Source organism: Helianthus annuus, chromosome 12 (genome assembly GCF_002127325.2).
Source record: "Helianthus annuus cultivar XRQ/B chromosome 12, HanXRQr2.0-SUNRISE, whole genome shotgun sequence".
NCBI classification, from domain to species: Eukaryota; Viridiplantae; Streptophyta; class Magnoliopsida; order Asterales; family Asteraceae; genus Helianthus; species Helianthus annuus.
In genome coordinates, this window is record NC_035444.2 from 65,608,872 (window position 1) to 65,624,577 (window position 15,706).

General features: G+C 33.3%; 1 pseudogene; it reads right to left on the bottom strand.

Annotated features, from left to right (window-relative positions):
- Positions 1-2,062: 2,062 nt before the first annotated feature.
- LOC110893026 lies at positions 2,063-15,411 on the bottom strand (annotated as a pseudogene).
- Positions 15,412-15,706: the final 295 nt, after the last annotated feature.

Below are 15,706 nucleotides of genomic sequence, written 5' to 3' on the forward strand. Positions count from 1 at the left end.
CGCAATTTTTAAAGCAATGGACTGAAATAGTGATTTTTGACAAACCACATGGACGAAAACAGTAATTAACTCTTTTTATTTTGTTTTGCCTCTTTTTTGTAACATCTTTTTATTAATTCAAGGTTCATATTCTTCATTATCTCATCCCGAGCATCCGTAATCTCATCAGCAGACATATTTTCCAACCGAGCACGATTCTCAGCATCAATCTCATTCCATACTTGTAGAACCCTGTTCTATACCTGCAGCTACATGAACAGGTTTGGAAGTTCTGTTCTTCGACTTGATGGTTGATGTCACATCATTGCCAAAATCACTTTGAACATCAACAACAACAACCACTATTTTATGCTTATGGCTATTCACTACTTTTGACTTTTTGCTATTCAACCCCATTTCAACACCATGTGATTTTGCATTACCATCATATTTATGTTCCTTCTAGTTATGAAGCCGACATTGTCATCATCATTCAGGATCTCTTTTAATGGGATTAGCCTCAGCTGTAGCCTAATCAAAGTACGTAAAATCCTTATCTAAAGCAAGTGATTTGTTAAATTGTTTCAGTTGCCTGCAAAAATTAAGGTTTAAAATAATCAGAAAAAAGTTAATCCTATAAACTGATTGTAATGACTAATCACTTATTTACCTAATCTAGGGTTAGCTTTTAAACAATCTAAGGGGTGTTTCGGCAGCTCTAACATCATAATACTCTCCTCCTTATGATGTCATTTATGCAATGTTTAGTAGGTGATGATACTGAGCCATCTTTGTGGGATCTAATGTTTGGTTTGACCCGACCCTAGCCAATTTGTATCACCCGTAATCCAACCCCCCATTAAAAAAAAATTGTGTGACTTAGGTTCTCCAATCGTGAGAAAAAAACTCATTTAATACTATTCCATTCAATGCATATATCATGGGAGATGACCAATATCCCCATATCCACCAACTCTTGACATCATCAACAGGGAAAAAAAACAAATGCAGATAACAGCTTCAATTGTGTTATCCATAAATTATATAATAATATATCATAAAACAACTTACCTATAGTAATTTTAACATATATGCAGTCTAATATCCTAAAAACGTACTACTTCGTCACAATATTTATCAATCAATTGAAACCCACTCGCTATAAGTTGACCAATACAATGCCATTACGCCATCTGTCAATAACAAACAAATATGTAATAAAAGGAGATCTACCTTATGACACTAAAGTTACCCTGCCCCAAGTCACAATGATGTGTGGCCTGCATTAGACAGTTGAGGTAACATGGTCTGCTTCCACTGCCTATAAATTTTTCCTGCTTCTGCTGCAGTTAATAATTCTTGTCCACGAACCAAGATTTCTAGAATTCTTGACTCTATAAAAAACACAGAAGAAATGTTGTACCTGCTAAATAAGTTATTAAGATTATATATTTTTGGTTAAAAATATTATTCACAAAACATATAAAGATGAAATGTTGGGTTCTAAGAGGAGATTCACCTAAACCTATGTTGAATGTCCACTACGGATGGCGGCTAAGATTGATGCGCCACAATTTATCATATCCGTTTCTCATACGCTTTCTTTCTTGAGCTAACTAATTTATCAACAACCCCATAATCAATAGCTTCTTGGGCCTGAAAATACTAACGCCGCATAATGATAATCGAATAATATCAATATTTGAATCAAGAATAAAAGATATATTTAAAAATAAATAGCATACCTGATGAATCTGGATGTAAGGCACGATATCCTTTAGACCAAAATCAGTTACTGGGAAAAGTAAAGAAAATCAATTTCTTTGGCATAAAAAATTGGGTTTTTCTAACTCTATAAATTTATTAAAACACCCGTATAGAGAAGATTTGAGTATAACATGACATAGAAATATAGAAAAACTAAAATATCATACATGATCTTACAAAATAAAATGATTTTTATTATCATTAAACATGGATAACTTTATTTATCATTCAATCAAGATAATCAAGTTACAAACATCAGAAAACACAATAAAAATTTACTAAGAATTTCAAGCGCACCTAAAGAAGGCCAAATGCATTACAAAACTTGTTTTGATTGAGTTGGAGTCAAAATGGGCAGTGACAGAATATGGTATCTTGATTGTGTTAGAGTAGGACTGTGAACAACAAACTCATCTGTTTGGGGATCAAATATTGCGGTTATTTCTAGACCTTGCACATTGGATACATGACCAAGTTCAATTTGTGCATAACAACAAATAATTTGCATTTTTTGAGCCAATAGCAACCATTTCTTTTTCACTTCTTCAATTCTTCAGTGCCTTGTCCTTCAATAGCCGGGATGAACATTTCCTAAAAATCGAACTACCAACAACCGGTAAACAGTAAACGCCACTAATACACCACAACGCACAATCTATTCTAATTGGAATAATACAGTTTAAGAAGAGATATAGAAATTACCCAGTGAAGATCAGTGTAAGCAGGTTCATCAATATACAGTCACAACCATTTACCCTCTTCTTCTGAGATAAACAAAAAGTGCATACTCAAGTCAAACATGATGAAACCATGTTTGTTTACTTAAATTTGGTATCTTAATGCCGTTTTGCAGGTTAAAAGTGAAGATTACCGGTCAGACGAAGATCAACAATCAGCTTCCATCCATGAGCAGCTTTTCTAAGAGTAATCTTGAGCAACTCTTTTCTACCCATCATAGGCCTTGTTGTAAACCTTTCGAAGGCCTGCAAACAATAAGAAAAATGTAAATACACATATAGAGAAGGTATATATGCAGAACAATATATATATTGAGTCAAGCAGTTAATATCACTGAGTAATCTCTTATATTCTTTTTTCTTTGAGTGAACTTTTTGTATATAGCTATATTATTCTTCTTTGCTTGTCTCATAAGAACTGCAAGAGATTATAACTTATATACATATGATAACTATACGTTATGCACTCAAATTCTAAACTCACTTTCACCTCAAGGTTCCAGTTTCCTTTCGTTCATTCTCTCGTTTTTAAGAGCTACAATCTTATTTTAAGCCGGATAAAAACTATTTCAAAATTTCATATCCATGACACGAACCACTAGATTGTGCGGCGCGTTGATGTATGTCTATAGTTTATTATGCTATCAGGCCATGTTAGTCAATGTTGAGTAACAAAAGATGGTTTATGAACACACATAAATAATACATATTCCATAAAAAGTTAAGTATATACCAAAGGTTAAACAGCAAGTTCAATGGGAGGTTTACACATATGTTCTAGTTCCAAAACTTCAGTCGAACTGTAAACTTGGAATTTTAAACTGTAAACTAAGGTTTGAACTGTATAAACCTCAAGAAGGCTGATTTCAACCAGATGCTCCTTGTTACATTAAAAGTTTACATATTATTAAAAGAGTATGTACATATACTACTTCCATAATCAAATTTGTAACAAATTAGTGAGTGGCTTGTATTTTATGTATCGAATTAGCCTCACATTACAAAAAAGAAGAGTTGCGTGCATCGTGAAAGATAATTTGCATCCAATAAATCAGTAATGATTTTTTACAATAAATAAAAGAAATGGTGTTTTCGATACCGAACCAAACTGAGAACTTAACACATAATCGGTTCAGTTGTTTTTTTGAAGCGCCTTAATTTGAGACAGCTAGCTAGAAGCCGAACTGAATTTCGTTTTTTTTTTCTACATCAGCACGATCCACACGAACCCTTCAACAACATCCCCCACACATTAATTAATCAATCATAATATCTAAAATAAATCAACCAAAATTGTTAGTGCATTACGTCTATTGACTTCGTCTTGTATCATGTATTAGAATAGGATAGAATAGGATATCCAGTGCACGAGGTTCGAGAAACGAAATTGAGAATTTAAGGATGTAGTTTCGCTCATATGGACATGTCCATATAAGCGAAACCATAACAACAGTTTCGCTCATATGGACTGTCCATATAAGCGAAACCCTGTGTAGTATATATAGGTGCTTTGTTGATTCATTTGGCATCGCGACCTTCGGAAGTGTAACGAAGTGCTGCCAAAATCTGTCCAGGTTGTAAACGTTGTTAAATGCAATATAAGTGACAGATATTAGAGTATCAAGCTGTTTACGCGTCTAGTTCTCTGATACCGCCTTTGAACTGGATTTAAAGCTCTTCTAATCGACTCAGTCGGGTCAAACAACGATCCTACAAAAATACAAATACAAATAATTAAAAAACATAAAATCGATCAATAAACATACCTAATTTTTAATAAAAATACGAATAACCAGTCGGAAGAATCGGGGCCTTATTCAAACTTTGTTTTGAACAAACTGGAGTGGTGCTCGGCGTTGAGAAGATGATCGGTTGAGATTTCTTCTTCCGCGACCACATACCAGAAACCTGTAACTGGAGGCGACGATCAATGGAGGACAAAAAAATTGGGATTAGATTAACAAAATACATAGAATAAATGGTGTTCAAACAAAATTAATTATCAATTTATTTTGTTTATGATCCATAAAATGCTTCAAACAAAAAAGACAAAGTATCGTTCTCATTATATATGTAGATCTTGAGGAAGATGACATAAGCACAGATGGGTAAATGTTGATTGATCATAACATGTTTCAATCATAGATCGAACAATAGTAACATCAATAGAAAGTTTAATCACAGAATTTAAAACCCTAATTGGGTATCATTTAGGGGATTTAGAGGATACTACTGGCTGCGATTACACCATAGAACAAAACTTACCAGGTACAGAGATCAGATCTAGGGTTCTTTCAATTGGGAGGCAAAGGATGAAAGGAAAGACTGGATTTAGGGTTTTCGATTGTAACAACCCTCAATCAAATGTGAGAATCAAAAAGTAACTCCGATTCAATAGGGATTGATTGATTTAGCGAGTGAAGACAAAAGAACGAAGTCCGCTTCTATGCTTTTGGCGCTCAAAGGTTTTCATGAGGAAGTATAAGAATGCCACTAGCAAGTAATGGTTTAAACAAATGCCATGTGGCATAAGTTGGTTTTGCTTTATTAGAAGTAGTAGATAACAAGATCAAATGCGGAAGCTTCATTATCATGTGTTCGGTTATTGTTAGACGCTTGATCTTCATCCGGAAAGCCGATATCATTCACCTATAATCAAAACCAATGCAAACGTTAGTTTTGAAAATTTTATAGCAAGTTTTATCAAGTTCGTTGAGTCAAATAAACAAAATAACAAAATCTGCGGATTTTACCCCCGTCGCACGCCGCGACGGTAACACCCCTTGGCTGTCGCGCGACGCCAAGACCCAATTTCGACAGAATGTTGTTTCTTGGTTGCTGCAGATGCCCAGCTATGAGTTTTTAACCAAAACTCAACTTCCAAATGCCATAACTTTTATTCGACTTATCCGATTTGCTTAATTCTTTTTCCTACGCGTCCGTAATTTAAATACGGATCCGTTTACCATCTTAGTTCACATAAAATCCGATTTATAAGTTAATGGCTTATAAATCATTTTTATAATTATTCGACCCGTTTGGTTTTTATGTTACCCTACATGTTTATACCAATAGTCACTACATGTTTTACCCAATCTCGGGCTTGTCAAACCTTAGCGTTTTCTCTCCCATCACAAAGTTTATGTAGGCGTTTACATTCACCGATTCATTTGTATCTATCCAAGCATTTAACCCATAATTTACTTCTTAGTCTATTTTGACCCGTTTAGGGGACTTTTGAGCATTTAAACATTAAACTCGCTCCTTTCACTTTGCACCTTTTATTCCTATACTAAACAACTAATTTTATTCCACCACAACATTTTTGTGGTGGATTTAACATAAGGAACCCATAATCCCAATTTCTACCTTTCGGTTAGTCATCTTACGCATAAGACCCGTTTTTAGACGTTCGACCCATGAATGTCATTACCTATAATTAAATTTTTTTATACATATCAAGGACTACATAATCATAATACAAGTTCCTAAACAACCTCTAAGGGTCGTTTGCCCGATTTACCCACCAAGGGTTTTTTGGTCAATTTTATGTCCTTCATTTTACGGCGAAGGACCATCACTATCTATTTGACCAAAATTATACTTTTAACTATAAATTCATTTAGGCGTACCTGGCTCGGGTCAACGTATATACCCGATTTATACCTTGCTTTTATTTGCCGCTACTTTATAGCGACGCACTTATCCACCTCCGGTTCACTCCTGTGAACATACGACTTGACAAGCAACGTTAGTCAATATTGTCAAATGGTTTTATCATCACCATTTGACCCGTTTGGCCTATATGACCAAACATTCACATTTATAACTAAGCATGGTTTTTAACTACCCATTCACACGTCCGACCCATTTCGGATTTTACTATATTTATTTCTTTTCCTTACATTTTTAACCAATTTTGGCTTACGCCGTGGGTATTCGTTTAATCTCTACTTACATTTAGTCATCATGTGACTAAATTACCCTTTTTATCCCTTTTTCCCTTACTAGTTACACTACAAGGAAATTTTAAGAAAATTTATAAATTCTTAGTCAATTCATGACTAAACTACCATTTTGCCTCTTTTCACCATTAACCTTGGTTTTGATCGTTTTTATTCGTTCCGACTCATTTTGGTTCAAGTCGGAACCCATTTTTCAAACATAATCCATTGTTGTATTCATCGCCTATAAAACAACTACGTATACTACATATGAGTGTAAGCTTTTCTTACCTTGCATCCGATTTTGCTCTCTTTCCGCGCATTCGATCCGTTTGACCTGCTTCTTTACCAAGCCTCCACCTAGCTTGTCGAGCGTCAAACTATTATCATAATCCGTAAGACGATTAGATTACTCATCATTACTTATGACTATTTCATTTTACGGATTTCATGCCGAAACTACTATTCGACTTCATCATTGGTTAGTTTGTGTAACAACTCTCATTAAAATTTATAATTAGAATGATAATTAGTCAATAAGGAAACCCTAATTGAGACACCCAAGTAATTCTGCACTAACCCTAAAAATTTTCAGGACAATCGGAATTAGGATCAGGGCCCCTAAAACTCAGGGGGATAAAACCCTAATTGATAATTATCTTTAAATTGCGTTGTCTAAACTAAGAATTTTCGAAATAGTTGATTCATCAAGCCTATACCACTGACTAGGCTACTCTACAAATTAGACCGAACCCTTACGGACCGTAAGGGTTATGGTTTACGGTCCGTAAGCGAGGCTATTTTCTGGCTATAAATAGCCGACCTTGGGACTTGAATTTGGAAATGAAAACGACGTAAAATTTCTGTCTGTACGTTGAGTTACAGTCGTTATACTACAATTAAACACACACTGCTTTCGAATTGCTGCCACAAAACAGGGTAATCACTCGATCGCTATTACAATTCATTTTCCGAGATCAATATATCCAAAGAATGTTTAAGTGCCGCCCACATTGGGTTATACTTTGTCATTCGTCGTTAAATCGATGAATGTTTAAGTATTGCACTTTGTCGTTCATTGTGAGAATTTGATTTCGTGAGTTATCGTGACTGCTGTATTGATCACTAACCCAGTTTTGTGTGCATTATTATTGAAATTAGGTTAACCAGGCTAAATCATATTCTGTCCGTGTTAAATCTGCAATGTGAGTCATTCTCTTTTTATCAACTGTTTTACAATACTCCAAATTATTTTCAAAGTTATAATTACAGTGATTAAGTTTATGTAATCACCAAATTACAGCCAGTATGTGGGGTATTGTGCACATTACTACAGTTTTAATCACATTAGGTGGGCGAACCTAAAATTAAGTGATATACGTCATTCATTGGGGCAGCCAATGGTGATATGACCACAGTCACAGATCCGGTCGAGTGACAAATACTGTGGGTAGTTGGTAGATAATAAACATATGTAAAAACTCTTAATACTGTGAATTATAACAAATGTGTCGTTTTCAGTAAACTGAATGATTCACTCAGTATTTCCCCGCTGACAAAACCTTTTTCAAACATGTTTCAGGTGATCTACTGTAATTCAGGAAAAGTGCCAGGGAGCATTTCAAGCTTAAGATAGTGGCTCAGTATAAAATAAAGAAATATGTTTTAAAATAAAGATTTATCAGAAAAATCTTATTATTGTAAATTATCGGGGTTTTATCCCGAGTTGTGAAATAAAATAATCGGGAAAAGTTTTTAGCTTTATAACGATCCTAATGTTAAAATTCCGCTGCTAAAATCACATAAATAAATATCACGGGATTTCTGTTCCGCGGCTCCTGAAACGGGTCAAACCGGGTCGGGGCCCGTGACAGAAATAAGGTGGTATCAGAGCCACTGGGTTAAGCTAATTAAGTATTTAAAAGATACTTAATTTTTCCTGATTACTATTATGTGATTATGTGTTTTATTAAACTGACTATTTGTTAGTTACAGTATGGGTAAGCAAAAGTTGCAAGATATCTATCTTAAATTAGATAGGTCAGTTTACGAAGAGGGAAGTTCATCCAAAACTAAATTTTCAAAACTCCCTACAATCCCTGAAGAAGGAATATTTGTGCGAAAAGCACAATATGAGAAACCGCTTTCTCCTAGAAAAAGGAGTATGATTATTAAGAAAAGTAAAGAGCAAATCCGGGAAAAGAGAATTAAAAAGGAAACCCAGGAGTTAATCAATAAATCACCTTGGGAAGACAAGCTAGATGAGAAATGGGCAAATTTGTATATGCTAGCTACAGTAGCAGAACATGCAAATCTTTAAATACCCTAAATCTAGTAATAGCATTTCCCAGTAAATAAATAAATAAATCTAAGTGTGTTCTTTCCTGTTATTTTGTACAAATAGTGTGCAATAAAACTTCGATGTTTATTTGTTAAACTTTGTTCCAAAGTTTTAACTTAGCATTTTGTGCATTTTTGCATATATGCTACACAGCATGAGCGAGATATCTGAAGCTTTTCAGAACCTCAATCTTTACCCGGTGAATATAGAAGTTTCCCAAGAGTTTACTGGATACTTTGCTGATGTGGACCAACCTGTAGAATTCCATGCTCCACCTTTGACAAAGCCAAAACGAAAGAAAAAGAAGAATTACGTGTGGGGACATCGTATACGTAGGAAAAAGCCAGCTCCAAAACTTCCTAAAATAAACAATCCTTTAGAAATAGCAAAAGAAACTGGTAAACAGCCGGAGATGGAAATTGAAGTTAAGAAAGATTCTAGGCAAATGGAGATACAGTTTGAGGAATATTCTCAAGAAATAGAAATGGAAGTAGGGCAAGGTTCTAGACCAACTCAGGTAGAAATCGGAGAGAGCTCCAACCAAAGCCAAAGAATAACTTTTCAGGAAGAGATAGATATCCTATTGGCAAACTGTGAGACTATTCAGCCTGTCAATACGAATATTTTTACCTATCCTATCGAAAATCCAATCCCTATGAATTTTGCACCAGCAAACCCAGAACCAATAGTACACTCCCAACCTGTAGAAATGGAAGAATGGTGGACGAATGATTGGCAATTTCAAAGTATTGTCAACGACCCTTATTCCTTCCTTCCGCAATTCGATCCAGAACCACTACCTAATCCACCAATGAGCACTGAGAATATGGCTGAACTTCGCCATTTCGGTGAAGAGTTGATGGATGCAGGGAATAGAATCAGGGAGATAGGGGGACAGACTGCCTGGAAGTATGACGAAAGGGAACTTCGTTTTTAGGATGACAAGTGACGAGGGATAGGAGGATGGTAAAACTATAGTTGTGTAATAGTAAAAGTAAATATTGAAATTAGTATGTAACATAACGAATAAAACGTTGTAAAATATTGGTGTGTATTGATGCATACTATAATCAATATAAAATGGAATCGAGAAATCGATAGTTTTGACTTTACGTGCATTGTGAATTGTCTGATTGTTTGTGTATAAATTGCTAGTTATCAAATACTAATAAAAATTGTTATATATTATCAGATGGCAAATAGTGGTAATGAACCGGTAAATGAAGTTAATCAGTCGGAACAACATCCAGGGGATCAATATATGACTAGACAAGATATTGAAAATATTGTTGCTCAAGGGATAGCCAATTAGGGCCGTTCAAATCGCTCGCCGCTCGTCGCTCGCTCGACGCTCGTTCGAAAACTGCTCCGAAAATGCTCGTTCGATTTGTCGCTCGGTTGCAAACGAGCCGCTCTGCTTGGTTCGGTTTGTAAACGAGCCAAGCATGAGCAAAGGTCCGCTCGGCTCGGTTCGGCTCGAATTATCATTTTAATTAGTATACATATACATATACCTATACACATACATATATAAACATGTATATACACACACATATATATATATACACAAGTATAAATTAAACATAATACATACACACCTATATATGTATACACACTTAGACATACATATATACTTAAACATAAATTAAATTGATAGTTTTATATGTACCACTCTATTAGATTTTGGTAAACGATATACAAATTTACAACTATATCTATACGTACTAGCCCAACCACGCCAATAAAAAAATTAATATTAAAACTAAAAGTTAAACCCTAAACCGATAAAAGATAGTTTGTTCATCGCCTCAATGTTTCATGTCGTTACCCTAAGTCGATCATTTCCTGCTCTCAACGTAATTGTTTGTGCAATATGATCATCGCCTCGTTGGCCACAACATTGTTATTAATAAGAAAAATAGTGTGCTATTAAATGTGCATATTTTTAAAGACATAAAAACTTGAGACCCAACATTGTCAATTTCTCTCTCAGCAAATTTAAATCGGGCAACACGATTGTCCAAATCGCTCGAATTTCGCTCGGCGCTCGCTCGAAATTTTTATTGCTCGAAAAATGCTCGATTGATTTGAGGCTCGGTTTTAAATGAGCCGCTCTGCTCGGTTCGGTTTGTAAACAAGCCAAGCACGAGCAAAGGTCTGCTCGGTTCGACTCGGCTCGTGAACAGCCCTATAGCCAATGCTATTCCAGCATTCGTTGCTGCTGTAAAAAGTCCAATCGAACCGCAGCAAATCATTCCTAGTAAACATACTATTGAGGATAACTTCAGTAATAGTATAAACGGGGGCAATAATCATACTACTCATGATAATGAATCCCAGCACACGCCCTCCCTAAGAAACAGAAAGCTGCAACACCTGGTTGCACTTTCAAAGAATTCCTTGCTTGTAAACCCACTGAATTTGCAGGCAATGAAGGGGCAACTGCATCACTGCGTTGGTTAGAGAAAACCGAAGCAGTAATTGCAATAAGTAAGTGTGCCAAAGATGATCAAGTCATGTACGCATCAAATCTGTTTAAAGAAGGAGCACTTGAATGGTGGAACACTATGTTACAAGCTAAAGGAAGAAATATGGCTTATGCTATAACTTGGGAAGAATTTAAGAATCTCGTAGAAAGAAAATTCTGTCCTGAGTATGAAAAGGAACAAATGGCAAATAAGTTCCTAACTCGTCGGATGTTAGGTGTGGATTGTCGTGGTTATACTTCGACATTCTACTCAGTGACAAAAATGACAATTTACTCTAGATTATTTATAATAACTTATAAAACTTAATTGTTTTATAAATCTAGAAACATAGACTTGTTTAGTTTTTATGAACATTTGGATATCAATTTTAATAAAAATGATATTTTTAAAAAGTTTTTTTTTAATCTAACGTTATATTATATATTCTATAGACAACGTGTACATCAACTGTTTTCAAATTCAATATCAGCCACTAGATCAATCTTAAGTAAATTTCATCCGTTTAAACTAAAAAAAATAATTGTAAAAGTGAAAGTTTATAGTAGTTTAGCATTCTCTCCTTATTTCTAGCTAATACACAAACGTGTTATCATATGGAACATAAGCATTAATAGGAAGTAATTAAGAAGTTACGTGTTATAGATATATTATACCACAATTAGAAAGTATAACTTTCTTTATCTTCTTGATAAATAATCATACGCACCAACTTTACTTAAAGTGGCAAATATCATAGGTTAATGGAAACGAAAGTTGTAAAGCAAATCCAAAATCTGGAAGTGTTTGCCGACACGTGAAGCTCCAAAGTCCCACTTAGGTACGTCATTAACATCTTGAATTATACATTTGTTGACCTTTGACTTTTTACCGTTGATAAGATATTCTATACATTATTAAATAAATAACATCATGAGTTTACTGTAACTTATGTTAAATCAGAGCTACAGTAACATAACAAGTTTTTTTTTTTTTCCTTTCAATATAGTGAAGGAATTTGACTATAAAAATTTGGAAGAGAATAGAGCCACAAAAGCACATATGAGCATATGTAGAGTAGGGTTTTATTGATATGACTTTCTACAAGTATATTATAGTATATTACATAATATTATATTCTGTTAAAAAAATGTTATTGGCTAGGTTGCTTATTGTTCTCCACGAAATATTGTAACATGTTTTTTTTTTAATTTTCTAAATATTAAATTCATTGAATAGTTACTATTACTAAAAGATAAATATTAAATTCATTGAATACTTACTAAAAGATATTATATGCGAAGGCAGCCGATGAAATATGGAACATGTTTTTTCTTAACTTTTATAAATATTATTAACTGATTAAATTCATTGAATAATTACTTAAGGATATTATATGCAAAGGCAACCGATTAAGTATAGGTAAATTATGGTCTTGAAATTGTTAGTCTATAGCTTATTCAAACAATTTTCTCTGGTCTTGAAATTGTTAGCCGATAGTCTATTCAAACAATATTTTTCTCTGATAAAACTTGATTCGTTAATAAAAAAGTATTATATTGAAAACACAGATTTGATTAGTTTTTGGTTATCCATATTCCGCTATAAATTTTGTTAACAATTGAGTTACACACAAGTGTCCGACTTTATATTTTTGGGTTTATTTATTACTGTAGCGAGTGCTGGTATCGTAACAAAGCAAACAAATACTGACCAAGCTCCCACCGCATAGCGCGGAGGAATCCCACTAGTATTTTATTATTTCAAAAACCAATTTTCAAACACATTGAACATAAGATAAGACAAATTACATTTTACGTCAACTTTCAACAAAATTTCAGGCGTTGTTCTTTAACTAACGAAATTATAACGGATGACCCTTATGTTTTAATTTCTTTACAGATTGTGTCCTTTACGTTTTTATTTCTTTACAGCGGATGTCTTTTATTTTTGTAATCCTTTTAGGGAGAAAGGACAGCGCCTGTAAACAAAATTAGAACATAAAGAGCATCCGCTGTAATTTCGTTAGTTAAAAAACAACACATAAAATTTTACTGAAACTTAAAGGATGTAAAATGCAATTTACCCTTAAAGTTATCCCTATAAAAACTATTATATGTTAGCAGAAATAAAATAAAATATGTATATATGTTAAAAATTTCATTTTTATATGTAAAATTTAGTTTTAACCTAATATTTTTAGAGCTTTTACTTATTATAAACACAAGTAGAAGTTGTTTTATTAAAAAATAAAAAAAATAAAAACAGTCTAAAAATGGTAATTTTTTTATAAATTATTTTTTTATCTGAACAGCTTCTACACAGATTTATATAAAAAAGCTCCAAAGAAAACATGTGAAAATGAGTTTTTTTTTTCTATTTAAAAATGATTTTTACATGTAAAACTACCATTTTCTTTATTCTAATAATATAATATATAACTTATAAAATCCTTAATACATTGTTGTTAACTTATTTATTCTTATCTACATTTTCAATAAAAGTTTATTCAAATTGAGTGGATCAAATATAAATATTCTTTGTTCCCTTCATTGACGAACTGAATTGATACCATCCAAACAACTTTAGTGCTATCAGAATTACAAACGGAGGTATATTTGCAATAATGTATATATATATATATATATATATATATATATATATTTATATCGTAAGCTACATCGAGTGTCGGTGTGTTTACAAGCCGAATTGATATTGTCTCAACAATATGGGTATCACGTCGATTTCAACCAAACAACGTTTGTACCAATAATGGTACTATCAAAACTGTTACCGATATTCATTCTTATGATTATTAACCGACGTAAAACACATGTTGATATCCTTGTTGGCATATTATGACTTTATATGTCAATGCCATATCGATACCATAATTAATTAATCCGATAATAACAAACTTCCATCACCATTTCTTAGGTTTGACCTAATCATCATCTATGCTTATGCTCAAGCAATTAATACCCATACAAGAAAATGCTTTTAAAATCAACATCAAGTATCATCCTTTGTTTCCAGGCTATAGCATCGCTACACTATATTACCTTCTCCATCACAATTTTTTTTTATAATATTTTATTTATTATTATATTTAATTTTTCTCTAATAACTTGTATTTGTTAACTTAAAAAATACAAAGCTATGTTTGATTTTTTTGGTCAACATTCTGATATAAGTTTTACCGAAAATAAAGTTCTATTTAAAATAAAGTATTTTTCGGTACTGTACCGAATCGAACCACTACCGACCGAACAAGATCGATATCGGTATTTGTATTCAATTTTATTGTTGGTGCCGATTTCATCCATATCATAAACAATATTTACACGTGCTTGCATTCATAACTTTGACGGAATATACTTATATAATTCGAGTACTCAACAACAATAAAGACTAGATATTTAACTTTTCTTGTATTTCACATTATGTTTACATATTTTTTTTTATGACCAACTGGTCAAAATTTGTTAATGTTATTTGAATATACAAATTATGAAAATGGTTTGAAAAACTGAGTAGTATTCAAATTAAAAGCTTTTTGTATTAGCGAAATATAATTACGTACTCCGATTACCCGACGACAATGAAAAATGTGTTGGCCCAGACGGTTCAAACAATCATATCAACAAACACGAATATGATCAACAAACACGAACACAAGATAATGGGGGGACAAACCCACGACTCTTTCTTATTCAATCAAACGAACATACGAACTTACAAGGAAAAGGGACAAATAAAAACAATAACCTAGACTCATATTTATAGTACTACTAAACTTGCTCTCCAAGACACTAAACCTTTCCTAAACCAATTACTAAACTTTCTCTCCAAGACATTAAATCTTTCCTAAACCAATTACAATATAATTACCTAAAATAAACCAAACTTTAATAAAAGATAATTATATCAATCTTCACTTTGGCCCTTCAACTTTCAACTCATACGAGTTTTAGGATTAACTTTCAACATTCCCCCTTAATCCAAAAACTCGACTCAAACTTTCTTGACTTTGTACCGCCAAGGTCTTGAATCCCAAATAGCACTCTCAACTCTTCAATTTTTATTATTGTTCCGTCTTTACTCTTTCTTTTTATTTGTTTGTAACAAACCTGTTTAACAGGTTCTTCACGCTCATCATTCAAACCTTCAACATTCATCTTAGTTCCAACTTTATTGAACACTTTCTTTTATTGAACTTTTTATCTTCACATATTAGTTGTATCACTTTTTCAATTGATAAATTCTTTTTCCTCGCTTTTGTTTTCTTTTCTTTCTTTGCTTATCCAAACATTCTTGGTCATGTGATTTTAACCCAAAACTCGTAGTTGGGTTAGCCTTTCTTTCTTTATCAGACCCTGTTGGGCTTTTCTTTCTGACTACTCTTCTGAATTTTTCATTTGGTTCTAATTTTTTTCAACAGATGCTCGACTGTTGACTTTCACATATGGTTCT